Genomic DNA, 13,337 nt, shown 5'->3' with positions numbered 1-13,337 from the left:
AGGTTGGATGCACACTAGGGGCTCTCCTGAGCTCTTAGAAAGTAATAGTCTTAGATTTTATTTTTTTTTCAGTGAGACCTGCTGGCAACAGGCTCACTGCAGCGAGGGACTAAGGGGAGAAGAAGCGAACTCGCCTGCTTGCAGCCGGATTGGGCTTCTTAGGCTACTGGACACCATTAGCTCCAGAGGGATCGACCGCAGGCCCAGCCTTGATGTTCGGTCCCGGAGCCGCGCCGCCGTCCCCCTTACAGAGCCAGAAGCAAGAAGATGGTCCGGAAAATCGGCGGCATGAAGACTCTGTCTTCACCAAGGTAGCGCACAGCACTGCAGCTGTGCGCCATTGCTCCTCTCACACACTTCACACTCCGGTCACTGAGAGTGCAGGGCGCTGGGGGGGGGCGCCCTGAGGCAGCAATAAAAACACCTTGGCTGGCTAAAATACCTCAATATATAGCCCCAGGGGCTATATATGAGGTAAATACCCCTGCCAGAATTCCATAAAAAACGGGAGAATAGGCCGCGAAAAAGGGGCGGAGCCTATCTCCTCAGCACACTGGCGCCATTTTCCCTCACAGCTCCGCTGGAAGGAAGCTCCCTAGCTCTCCCCTGCAGTCTACAAAGGGTTAATAAAGAGAGGGGGGGCACTAAATTTAGGCGCAGTATACATTATATATAAAAACAGCAGCTATAGGGGACATAACTCAGTTAGTCCCTGCATTATATAGCGCTCTGGTGTGTGCTGGCATACTCTCACTCTGTCCCCCCAAAGGGCTTTTGTGGGTCCTGTCCTCGTTTAGAGCATTCCCTGTGTGTCTGCGGTGTGTCGGTACGGCTGTGTCGACATGTTGAATGAGGAGGCTTATATGGTGACGGAACAGAGGCCGATATATGTGATGTCGCCCCCTGTGGGGCCGACACCAGAGTGGATGGATAGGTGAAAGGTATTAACCGACAGTGTCAACTCCTTACATAAAAGGGTGGATGATGTAACAGCTGTGGGACAGCCGTCTTCGCAGCCCGCGCCTGCCCAGGCGTCTCAAAGGCCATCAGGGGCTCAAAAACGCCCGCTCTCTCAGATGGCAGACACAGATGTCGACACGGAGTCTGACTCCAGTGTCGATAAGGTGGAGACATATACACAATCCACTAGGAACATCCGTGACTTGATCCCGGCAATAAAAAAATGTGTTATACATTTCTGACTTTAACCCAAGCACCTCTAAAAATGGGTTTTAGGTTTGGGGAGAAAAAACAGGCAGTGTTTTGTTCCCACATCAGATGAATAAATGAAGTGTGTGAAAAGCGTGGGTTCCCCCGTTAAGAAACTGGTAATTTATAAAAAGTTACTGATGGCGCACCCTTTCCCGCCAGGTGGATAAGTTACGCTGGGAGATATCCCCTAGGGTGGATAAGGCGCTCACACGTTTGTCAAAAAAGGTGGCACTGCCGTCTTAGGATACGGCCACTTTAATAGGTACCTGTTGATAAAAAACAGGAGGCTATCCTGAAGTCTGTATTACACACTCAGGTACTAGACTGAGACCTGCAGATAGTGCTGCTGCAGCGTGGTCGGTGACCCTGTCAAACAGGGATACTAGTTGGCAAACATAAAAACATATTAAAGACGTCGTCTTATATATGGGGGATGCACAGGGGGATATTTTGCCGGCTGGCATCCAAAATAAATGTAATGTCCATTCTGTCAGGAGGGTATTAGAGACCTGTCACTGGACAGGTGATGCTGACTTAAAAAGCGCATAGAGAGCCTTATAAGGGTGAGGAATTATTTAGGGATGGTCTCTGGGACCTCGTATCCACAGCAACTGCTGGGAAGAAATAATTTTACCTCAGGTTTCCTCACAGACAAAGGTACAGTCCTTTCGGCTTCAGAAAAGCAAGCGGGTCAAATGGCGCTTCCTTTCTGTACAGAGACAAGGGTAGAGGGAAAAAGCTGCACCAGTCAGCCTGTTCCCAGAATCAAGATTCTTCCCCCGCCTCCTGTGAGTCCACACCATGACGCGGGTGCTCCACAGGTGTAGCCAGGTACGGTGGGGGGCCGTCTCAAAAATTTCAGCAATTAGTGGGCTCGCTCACAGGTGGATCCCTGTTTCTTTCAAGTAGTATTTCAGGGGTACAAGCTGGAATTCGAGATGTCTCCCCCCAGCCGTTTCCTAAAATATGCCTTGCTGACAACTCCCTCAGGCAGGGAGGCTGTGCTAGAGGCAATTAATAAGCGGTATTCCCAGCAGGTAATACTCAAGGTGCCCCTACTTCAACAAGGACGGGGTTACTATTCCACACGGGTTGGGGTACCGAAACCGCATGGTTCGGTGTGACCCATTTTATATTTAAAATCCTTGAACACATACATAAAAAAATTCAAGTTCAAGATGGAATCGCTCAGGGCGGTTATTGCAAGCCTGGACGAGGGGGATTACATGGTATCCTGGGACATCAAGGATGCTTACCTGCATGTCCCCATTTACCATCCTCGCCAGGAGTACCTCAGATTTGTGGTACAGGATTACCATTACCAAGTCCAGACACTGCCGTTTGGACTGTACATGGCACCGAGGGTGTTTTATCAAGGTAATGGCCTAAATGTTGATACTCCTTCGAAAAAAGAGAGTTGTAATTATCCCGTACTTGGACAATCTCGTTATAAGGTCCAAGGAGCAGTTGGTAGTCGGGGTAACACTATTTTGGAAAGTGCTACAACAGCATGGTTGGATTCTAAACAGTCCAAAGTCACAGCTGGTTCCTATGACACGTCTACTGTTCCTGGGGATGGTTCTGGACATAAACCAGAAATAGTGTTTCTCCTGGAGGAGAAAGCCAAGGAGTTGTCCTCTCTAGTCAGAGACCTCCTGAAGCCAAAATAGGTAGCGGTGCATCATTGCACGCGAGTCCTGGGAAAAATGGTAGCTTCCTACGAAGCAATCCCATTAGGCAGGTTCCATACAAGAACTTTTCAGAGGGACCTGTTGGACAAGTGCTCCGGATCGCATCTTCCGATGCATAGGCTGATAACCCTGTCTCCAAGGACCAGGGTATCTCTACTGTGGTGGCTGCAGAGTGCCCATCTTCAAGAGGGCCGCAGGTTCGGCATACAGGACTAGGTCCTAGTGACCATGGATTCCAGCCTTTGAGGCTGGGAGGCAGTCACACAGGGAAGAAATTTCCAGGGACTTTGGTCAAGTCAGGTTATTTCCCTACACATAAATATTCTGGACCTGAGGGCCATTTACAATGCCCTGAGGCCGGCAAGGCCTCTGCTTCAAAACCAGCCGGTACTGATCCAATCAGACAACATCACGGCAGTAGCCCATGTAAACCAACAGGGCGGCACAAGAAGCAGGATGGCGATGGCAGAAGCCACAAGGATTCTCCGATAGGCGGAAAATCATGTGTTAGCACTGTCAGCAGTGTTCATTCCCGGAGTGGACAACTGGGAAGCAGATCTTCTCAACAGACACGACCTCCACACGGGAGAATGGGGACTTCCTCCAGAAGTCTTCCAATAGGGTTGTACACCATTGGGAAAGGCCACAGGTGGACATGATGGCGTCCCGCCTCAACAAAAAGCTATAAAAGATATTGCACCGGGTCAAGGGACCCTCAGGCGATAGCTATGGACGCTCTGGTAACACCGTGGGTGTACCAGTCGGTTTATGTTTTCTCCCCTCTGCCTCTCATACCAAAGGTACTGAGAATAATAAAAAGGCGAGGAGTAAGAACGATACTCGTGGATGGCCAAGAAGAGCTTGGTACCCAGAACTTCAAGAATTTATATCAGAGGACCCATGGCCTCTGCCACTCAGACAGGACCTGCGGCAGCAGGGGCCCTGTCTGTTCCAAGACTTACCGCGGCTGCGTTTGACGGCATGGCGGTTGAACGCCGGATCCTGAAGGAAAAGGGAATTCCGGAGGAAGTCATTCCTACGCTTACTAAAGCCAGGAAAGAGGTTACAGCAACTCATTATCACCGCATATGGCGAAAATATGTTGCATGGTGTGAGGCCGAAAGGGCCCCAACAGAGGAATTTCAACTAGGTCGATTTCTGCATTTCCTGCAAGCAGGAGTGACTATGGGCCTTAAATTGGGTTCCATTAAGGTACAGATCTCTGCTCTGTCGATTTTCTTTCAAAAAGAACTAGCTTCAGTACCTGAAGTTCAGACATTTATAAAAGGAGTGCTGCATAGTCAGCCCCCGTTTGTGCCTCCTGTGGCACCTTGGGATCTCAACGTGGTGTTGAGTTTCTTAAAATCACATTGGTTTGAACCACTAAAAACCGTGGATCTGAAATATCTCACGTGGAAGGTGGTTATGTTATTGGCCTTTGCTTCTGCCAGGCGAGTATCAAAATTGGCGGCTTTGTCTTGTAAAAGCCCTTATTTGATTTTCCATATGGATAGGGCAGAATTGAGGACTCGTCCCCAGTTTCTCCCAAAGGTGGTGTCAGCGTTTCACCTGAACCAGCCTATTGTGGTGCCTGCGGCTACTAGGGACTTGGAGGACTCCAAGTTGCTAGACGTTGTCAGGGCACTGAAAATATGTTTCCAGAACGGCTAGAGTCAGAAAATCTGACTCGCTGTTTATCCTATATGCACCTAACAAGCTGGGTGCTCCTGCTTCTAAGCAGACTATTGCTCGTTGGATTTGTAGTACAATTCAGCTTGCACATACTGTGGCAGGCCTGCCACAGCCAAAATCTGTCAATGCCCATTCCACAAGGAAGGTGGGCTCATCTTGGGCGGCTGCCCGAGGGGTCTCGGCTTTACAACTTTGCCGAGCAGCTACTTGGTCAGGGGCAAACACGTTTGCAAAATTCTACAAATTTGATACCCTGGCTGAGGAGGACCTGGAGTTCTCTCATTCGGTGCTGCAGAGTCATCCGCACTCTCCCGCCCGTTTGGGAGCTTTGGTATAATCCCCATGGTCCTTACGGAGTTCCCAGCATCCACTAGGACGTCAGAGAAAATAAGAATTTACTCACCGGTAATTCTATTTCTCGTAGTCCGTAGTGGATGCTGGGCGCCCATCCCAAGTGCGGTTTATCTGCAATACTTGTACATAGTTATTGTTAACTAAATCGGGTTATTGTTGAGCCATCTGTTGAGAGGCTCTATTGTTTCATACTGTTAACTGTGTTTCATATCACGAGTTGTACGGTGTGATTGGTGTGGCTGGTATGAGTCTTACCCGGGATTCAAAATCCTTCCTTATTGTGTACGCTCGTCCGGGCACAGTACCTAACTGAGGCTTGGAGGAGGGTCATAGTGGGAGGGGCCAGTGCACACCAGGTAGTCTAAGATCTTTCTAGAGTGCCCAGCCTCCTTCGGAGCCCGCTATTCCCCATGGTCCTTACGGAGTTCCCAGCATCCACTACGGACTACGAGAAATAGAATTACCGGTGAGTAAATTCTTATTTTAATCTCTTACCGGTGCTGTACATAGACCCACTATGGCAGCCTCCTGGGCTGCGAAAGGAGTTGAAGCATGGGTTCAGGCAATTGAGGCTGAGCTGCCTCAGGATTTTTCTGACACTGCCAGACAATATCTGTCTTATATTACCATAGCCTCCCACAATATTCAGGAGGTGGCCTCTGAGGCAGGTGTAATGGCGGCCAAGGCGTCTACTACGTCTATCCTGGCTTGCCGGATTCTGTGGTTAAGGTCCTGGAAGGTAGACCTGGACTCCAAAAAGACTTTGGAGGTGCTTCCTTTTAAGGGTGACATCCTATTTGGGGAGGATCTGAACAAGATTGTGACTGACTTGGCGACTGCCAAGACTGCGTTTCTGCCAAGTACTAATCCTTCTGCTCCGAAGGCTAAGAGTACAACTTTTCGTTCCTTTCGAGCTCCAGGGAAAGCAAAAGGTCAGGCATATCCGAGACAGGCTAGTGCTTACATAACACTAAGCCCAAATCTAAACAATCCTGGGCTGCCCGTCAGCCTGCTTCCAAACAAGACAAGCCTGCTGAATGACGGGGCAGGCCTCCCCCTGGGGGACCCCAGGGTGGGAGGCCGACTTCTGCAGTTCGCTCAGGCCTGATTAAAGACCACTTCGGAAGCCTGGGTATGGTAAGTTGTCTCTCACGGGTACGCAATCTCTTTCAAGAGACGTCCCCCTCGCCAGTTTTGCACTACGGTTTTCCCTGCGGATCCGTTAAAAGCGCAAGCTCTACACTTGGTTGTACAATCCCTCCTGGACACAGGAGTGGTAGTGGCGGTACCTCTGTCTCAGAGAGGTAGCGGATACTGTTTGACCCTGTTTCTAGTTCCGAAGCCAAATGGGTCCTTCCGGCCTATACTCAACCTCAAATCATTGAACAAATTTGTGAGAGTATCCAAATTCCGTATGGAAACTCTGCGCTCTATTGTGCTGGCCATGGAACCCGAAGATTATATGGTATCCCTGGACATACAGGATGCTTACCTGCACATACCTATTGCCATGTTGCATCAGCAATATCTGCGGTTTGTTATTGGCAAACTACATTATAAATTCCAGGCCCGGCCTTTTGGATTGGCCACGGCCCCTCGGATCTTCACCAAGGTCATGGCCGTGATGCCGCTCTTCGCCGCCGTCAGGGTATCAGGATCCTGCCGTATCTGGACGACTTATTTGCTGTATCTGACGGTCCAATTCCTACAAGCCCACGGGTGGCTCATCAACTGGAAAAAGTCCTCGCTGGTCCCTGCTCGGAGCATGGTGCACCTGGGGCCACTACTGGACACACACAGCTAATGATTGTTTTTGTCTCCAGAGAAATTCCTAAACTTCTGGACAGAATCAGATATTTCCTCTCTCGCCCATGAGTGTTGATACACTCAGCGATGCAAGTACTAGGCCTCATGGTGTCGGCTTTCGACATGGTAGAGTACACTCAATTTCATTCCAGCCCTCTGCAGAGGTTAATCCTTTCCAAGTGGAACGTGCTGCCTCATCGGATCAGGTCTCAAATGATTTTGACTCCAGAGGTTCGTCTGTCACTGAGCTGGTGGCTACAGGACCAACAGTTGAGCAGGGGCCATCCCTTCTGGATCTCCAACTGGGTCCTCCTGACAACGGACGCCAGTCTGTGTGGTTGGGGCGCGGTGTTGGCGCAACACTCTCTCCAGGGTCGGTGCACCAGGGAGGAATCTCTCCTCCCGATAAACATTCTGGAATTGTGGGCAGTGTTCAATGCGTTTACACTGGCCCTGCCTCTAGTACAGAACAGGCCTGTTCAAGTACAATCAGACAATGCCACCACGGTGGCGTACATAAATCATCAAGGCGGCACTCGAAGCCGCATGGCAATGTGTAAGTATCAAAAATCCTGTGTTGGGCGGAACGCCATCTGCCAGCAGTATCGGCATTGTTCATTCCCGGAGTCCTCAACTGGGAAGCGGATTTCCTCAGTCGTCAGGACGTTTACGACGGAGAGTGGAATCTTCATCTGGAAATCTTTCAACTCCTAGTGGACAAGTGGTGCCTACCAGATGTAGACCTGATGGCGTCTCGACACAATCACAAGGTTCCGGTCTTTGGATCAAGGACAAGGGATCCTCAAGCAGCATTCGTGGACGCACTGGCAATTCCATGGAACTTTTGGCTGCCATACGTGTTCCCTCCAGTGTCACTCCTGCCGAGGGTACTACGGAAGTTCAAGCAAGAAAGAGGAATGCTACTTCTAGTCGCTCCAGCGTGGCCCAGACGGCATTGTTTCTCAGACCTTCAGGGTCTATCGATAGAGCGTCCTCTTCTACTTCCTCAAGGCCCAGACCACCTCGTTCAGGGCCCTTGTGTCTATCCGGACCTGGCCAGACTGGCTTTGACGGCATGGCTCTTGAAGCTTCACTCCTGAAGGCCAAGGGATTCTCTGAGGCGGTCATTCAAACTATGTTGTGGGCCCACAAACCGGCTTCTGCATGGATTTATTACAGGGTTTAGAACTCTTACTTCACATGGTGTGCTGCTAAGAATTATGATGCCTGTTCGTTCAGAACTTCTAGTCTTTTGGCTTTTCTGCAACAAGGCCTTCGTCTGGCCTCCCTCAAGTTTCATATATCTGCCTTGTCGGTGTGGTTTCAGAGTAAAATTGCTTCTATTCCTGACGTTCATACTTTCACTCAGGGTGTTTTACGGATACAGCCTCCCTATGTCCCTCCTGTTGGCTCCATGGGATCTGTCTGTTGTCTTAAGTGCACTACAAGAGTCTCCATTTGAACCTCTTGAGTTTGTGGACGTTAAATGTCTTAAACTTAAGGTTGTGTTTTTACTGGCTATTGCCTCTGCTAGGAGGGAGTCGGACTTAGTCCCTTTGTCCTGTCGTCCACCCTTTCTGATTTTTCATCGGGACCGCCCTGGTTATCTACCTAAGGTGGTATCATCTTTTCATCTTAACCAAGAGATTGTGGTTCCCGCCTTTATTTCTTTGGATGTGGTACGGGCTCTCCGTATTTACATAGAGAGGAGTGCCTCCCTTAGGAGGTCAGATACCCTTTTTGTACTTTTTGGTTTTCACAAACGTGGCTGGCCTGCAAATAAGCAAACCTTGGACAGATGGATTAGAATGATGATTGCACAAGCCTATGCACAGGCTGGTCTTCAGTTCCTACTATGACTAACATCTACCGTCTCTTTTACCTGCTACTGCATTGGACTGGTTAACGAAACTGAGTTCAAGTGCCTGGAGGCGGGGTTATAGAGGAGGCAGTGCAATGCATCCTGGGAACAGTCAAAGCTTTAGCCTGTTGGTGCCTCGGATTAAGATCCAACTCTACACCCTGATGTATTCCCTGTGGAATCCAGTGTACCTTGCAGAAACAGATTTAACCATGGTAAGTCTACCATAAATCTCCTTTTTTAGGAGAATTCTCTTGTTTTTCTTTTTAAAGTGGCAATCATTTACATGGCAAAATCAACTTGGTTGAAATCTCTCACTTTTTGATTGTCACACCCTATTACATTCCCCCCAATGTCTGTCAAGTTATGAGTTTGTCCCGATATGCTTGTCTGTCTCTTGATTAGTGGTTGAGGAGAAAGACCCTCTGTTGAGAGCAGACCCTTTGGGATTGATAACTATCAGTCTTCGGACTGAGCAATATTGAAGCTTCAGCCAAGCTTACAGCTTATGGAGCCATGAGAAGCCCAAACTTCTGACCATGTCCACTGCAGGGAGGGCAGATATAACATTTGCAGAGAGTTAGATTTGGGTGGTTTATTTTGTTTCTGTGCAGGGTAAATACTGGCTGCTTTATTTTTACACTGCAATTTAGATTGCAGATTGACCACACCACACCCAAATCTAACTCTCTCTGCACGTTATATCTGCCCTTCCTGCAGTGCACATGGTTTTGCCCAACTGCTAACAAAATTCCTGCTGCGATCAACTCAGAATTACCCCCAATGCTATTAAGTGAAGGGTTGTGTTTTATGCCTTCACTAAGAGGATGCTGTCTTGTTTCTACTACTTTGGCAGCTTTCATTCCAGTCATATACAACTGGGAAGCAGATTTTCTTTATCATCCACTAGGGGTCACTGGAGTACTCTTGGGATATGGACGGGCGTAGCCGAACAAGGGCACTGAATATTTAAATTTAGGACCCTCCCCCCCCTCCATATCCCCGAGTACCTCAGTGTACGACCTCAGTGTTTTTTCGGTGCTCACAGCACGAACAAGGCTTGTGGTATATCCACACTTGGATTTTTATTTTTAAATTTTTATTTTTACTTTTTATTTTTACACTTAGCACATCCCTTCCCAGTTTCTGGAAAAACATGGGTCCGGGATAGTGCCGCTGCACGGGCAGCGAATGGCGTGTCGGTCCTCACAAAGAGCACCCTCACAGCCACAGGCGCTACAAGGCAGCGCATGGCGTGTCGGTCCTCACAAAGAGCACCCTCACAGCCACAGGCAGACTGTCTCCTACTGCAACTGGACGGAGATTACAAGCCCCGTCACAGCCAGGAGGAGAGCTGAAAACTGGACGGTGCTTACAGTAAGAAGCCCCGTCACAGCCAGGATGGAAGCCCCGTCACAATCTGGACGGAGCTTACAGAAGTGCGACACTGCAAGGTATGGTGGGGGGGTCAGGGCGGTCAGCTCACGCTGCCGCCCTGCTGTGTGGGAAAAGCCTTTATTTTTACCGCCGCTTTGCCCGCCGCTTACAGAGGACCCCGCTGCACGAGAGAGCGGCCGCACGTCACTCACAGACGCCGGCCGCTCTCCCAGCCACTGTACCAGTACTCTGCCACTGTAACCGAGCGGCCGCACGTCACTCAGACGCCGGCCGCTCTCCCAGCACGGTAACCGAGCGGCCGCACGTCACTCAGACGCCGGCCGCTCTCCCAGCCACTGTACGCGAGCGCCGCCCAAGCAGCCACTCTGCGTACCCGGGTCTAAAGCTCCGAGCGGCCGTACGTCACTAAAGACGCCGGCCGCTCTTCCAGCGCTGCACCCGGCCACTGCTGTATGAGGCGCCGCCCGTTCCTAGGGCTCCCCGGCGCACTATACCAGCGCTCCCCGGGTTTCCCCAAGCTCCCTGCACTCGCTTCCGGCGCTGCACAGGGAGAAGCTACAACACAAGCAGCGCGGCTGCGGGGGGGGTGACGGTGAGTAAAGCCCATAGCAGCAGCAAAGGCTGCATGGGTTAAGACACTGCTCAGTTCTAAATAAGAGACTGCTCAGTTTTTAAACAAGTTATTGACCCATAGCAGCAGCAAAGGCTGCTTGGGAATAAGATATGTTGGAAATAATACAATTCACTGCAGGCAGTGTTGAGTAAAGCCCATAGCAGCAGAAGGCTGCATGGGGTAAGAGACTGCTTAGTGTTTAAACAGTTAATGAAATAACTGGAAGGCTAACTAAAGCATAAGGCTGCATAATGTATTGTAAACTGCACGGATTTTACTGTATAATAGACCTGTAACTGTAGAATAGGCTATTAAGCCTATATTTAATGTATAATAGGCTATTAAGCCTATATATTAACGCTGCAGCAGGTAACCTGTCCTGTGATTTTCAGTGGAAGCATGGCATGACGGTCATTTTAATCATTGCTGTTCTTCCAGGTTATAATTCCAGAACATTCCGCCCATACACCTATACTCCACAAGGAGGCGCAGGGGTGTTAGTGGGAATTTTTTGGTTCAGTTTTCACATAAGTCAGCCATGTAATCTGTATTTCTAATTAATTCTAGAACATTCCTGCCCTACATCTCTCAGCCACCAGAGGCGCAGGGAAGTTAGTAGGAATTTGGTTGGGGTTTCATATGCCCATGTGAACTGCTTTTCACATAAAAGACAATATTTTGATTTCTCTTCATATCGAATAAATCTTTCGTTTTTTGCTAAAGATTTCCGTAGAGAGAAACAAGCTTGAGTTTCATATGAATATGCTGTTCAGCAATAACATATATATATATGACACATAATAACTTCATTAAGTCGTGCAAGTGTCTGTCTATTGCCTATTATTTTATGGTGTCTGTCTACATAGCGAGTAAGGCTATAGTGCAGACTAAAAATAATTTTAAAAATCCTATGTTAACATTGGCAATTCAAATTAAAAGAGCGGTAACATCGGAGTCTCGAAATGACTCCGCCAGCCCTAACAAAAGACAGTCTTCCAAAGGGCCAATTTCCCTTTGGGTACCAGAGTGTTTATTTCACTCGATTCTATGTCAAATTATAACTACGAGTGAGAAGGGTACATTAGACCAGCACTCAGATAGTGCGGGGGGGTTGTTAACAACCATACATAATCGTTTCCAAAAGGACGCGATCCGCCATTGCTAGATGATTTTCTTTCAAACATTATAAAAACCCAGGATACATTTGGGTCACTAGAATCTATGTATCAAACAATGACGATCACTGGTAAAAGAAGCTGCAGAGTATATCTGTAAAGCTTCTGCTAACGCCGGTTATTTTCATTGTCGCTAGTTAAGCGCGACAAGGCCAGAGCTTGTTTGCTCATAAATTTGATATACTTGTAACGGTATTTTATCCCTTTATGATATTCAGCCATTACCGCATACAGTATATTTGTAACGGCGTTTTATCCCTTTATAAGGAACAGTCACGCCTTGTAACGACAGGACGTTACAGTCAGCAAGCCAGTGGTTTGATGACTTCTTTTACAATTGTGGAAGCGCGTATTTACATGTTACATTTGCGAGGTTTCAGGATTTCAACTCATACAGGTCTCAGCTATTTACAGCTTAAAGGACAAAACTGCCTCTGTCGAACGGTTGGCAGGTTGTCATTTAGTCTTTGCAGGTTTATAAACCAGGCAGTAGTACGCCAACAGAGTCAGAGTTACTTATTCCCCTCTGTTTGAGCAAAACCAAACAGCTCCGTTGCAATATCAATCAGCAAGTCATTTACTACAGTTAGAAAATGGATTTTCTGCGGTTAGTATTTGCTTATTGGAGCCACACAATTGCATAATTGCATTTGAATGCGTATTTACCCAGTCCGGTTTGTTCTTCACAGGTTCTAGCGGTTGCAAATCGCCACAACCATTAACCATTTCATGTCTACCGTTGCTTATCGCTTTGGGTATTTACCAAAGTGAGGTTGGGATGATAGCTCATCTCACATAAGAACTCTGTCTCAACAAAGTTCCTTTAACTTGCGCTACTAAGGTATACTGCGGTAGCAGATCAAGTTCGAAAACAATCACATCTAATTCCGTCTAAACGATGTCAATGCCTAGGTAAGATGATAAATACGGTAAATCAAAGACTTTTACCTACTACACCAGCAATAACAAATGTACGTCTAGTAATTAGTGCAAAACACGCACACTAGCGGTACATTGGTGTATTCACCTATTAAGAATAAAGTTGTGTTTTCAATTTAGTTCGCCACCCTTCACTCGCGTTTCCCACAGAGGGAAAAGGGTGCATATACTCTGGACGACAGTCGCAGAGGGTCAGGATTTGTAGTTAAAATCAGCAACAAAGATTGCTGTCGATAAAGGTCCTAGAACTCTGTGCATTTTACAATGCAATACATGATTCGCTTTCAGTCTGACCAGGTATATACTCTGGTTTCTCTTCAGAACGAATAAATCTTTCGCCTTTTACTAAAGATTTCTGTGGAGAGGAACAACCATGAGTTTCAGGTAAATGTTTGATGCCTGTCTCACGCTGGCCTTAAGCAGTCAAACAAGGCAACGGCAGTTGCATACACAACAACCAGTGAGAACCAAGAAGCCGCATGGTAATGCGGCATGTGACTCAAATCCTCAATGGCTTAGAACACCATTAGGTGAAAATGTCAAGAGATCATTACGTGAGTGGACATCTGTTAGACAGAGGATCTCACCCGTCAGGA

The 13,337-nt window shown here is 48.1% G+C and overlaps 1 protein-coding gene, 1 non-coding gene and 1 pseudogene across 3 annotated transcripts in view; all 3 read left to right on the top strand.

Moving 5' to 3' along the window:
- CDAN1 (codanin 1) overlaps positions 1–13,337 on the top strand; it is a 390,144-nt gene that overhangs the window by 372,609 nt on the left and 4,198 nt on the right. The gene's annotated exons all lie outside the window — the stretch shown is intronic.
- Positions 11,301–11,408, top strand: LOC134981614 (U5 spliceosomal RNA; annotated as a pseudogene).
- On the top strand, positions 13,043–13,157 carry LOC134981577 (U5 spliceosomal RNA). The gene has a single exon (XR_010190703.1). It is a non-coding gene; the product is annotated as a U5 spliceosomal RNA (small nuclear RNA).

Source organism: Pseudophryne corroboree, chromosome 12, assembly GCF_028390025.1.
Source record: "Pseudophryne corroboree isolate aPseCor3 chromosome 12, aPseCor3.hap2, whole genome shotgun sequence".
NCBI classification, from domain to species: Eukaryota; Metazoa; Chordata; class Amphibia; order Anura; family Myobatrachidae; genus Pseudophryne; species Pseudophryne corroboree.
The sequence above is the reverse complement of the archived record's forward strand: the minus strand, read 5'-3'. Positions and strand labels throughout refer to the sequence as shown.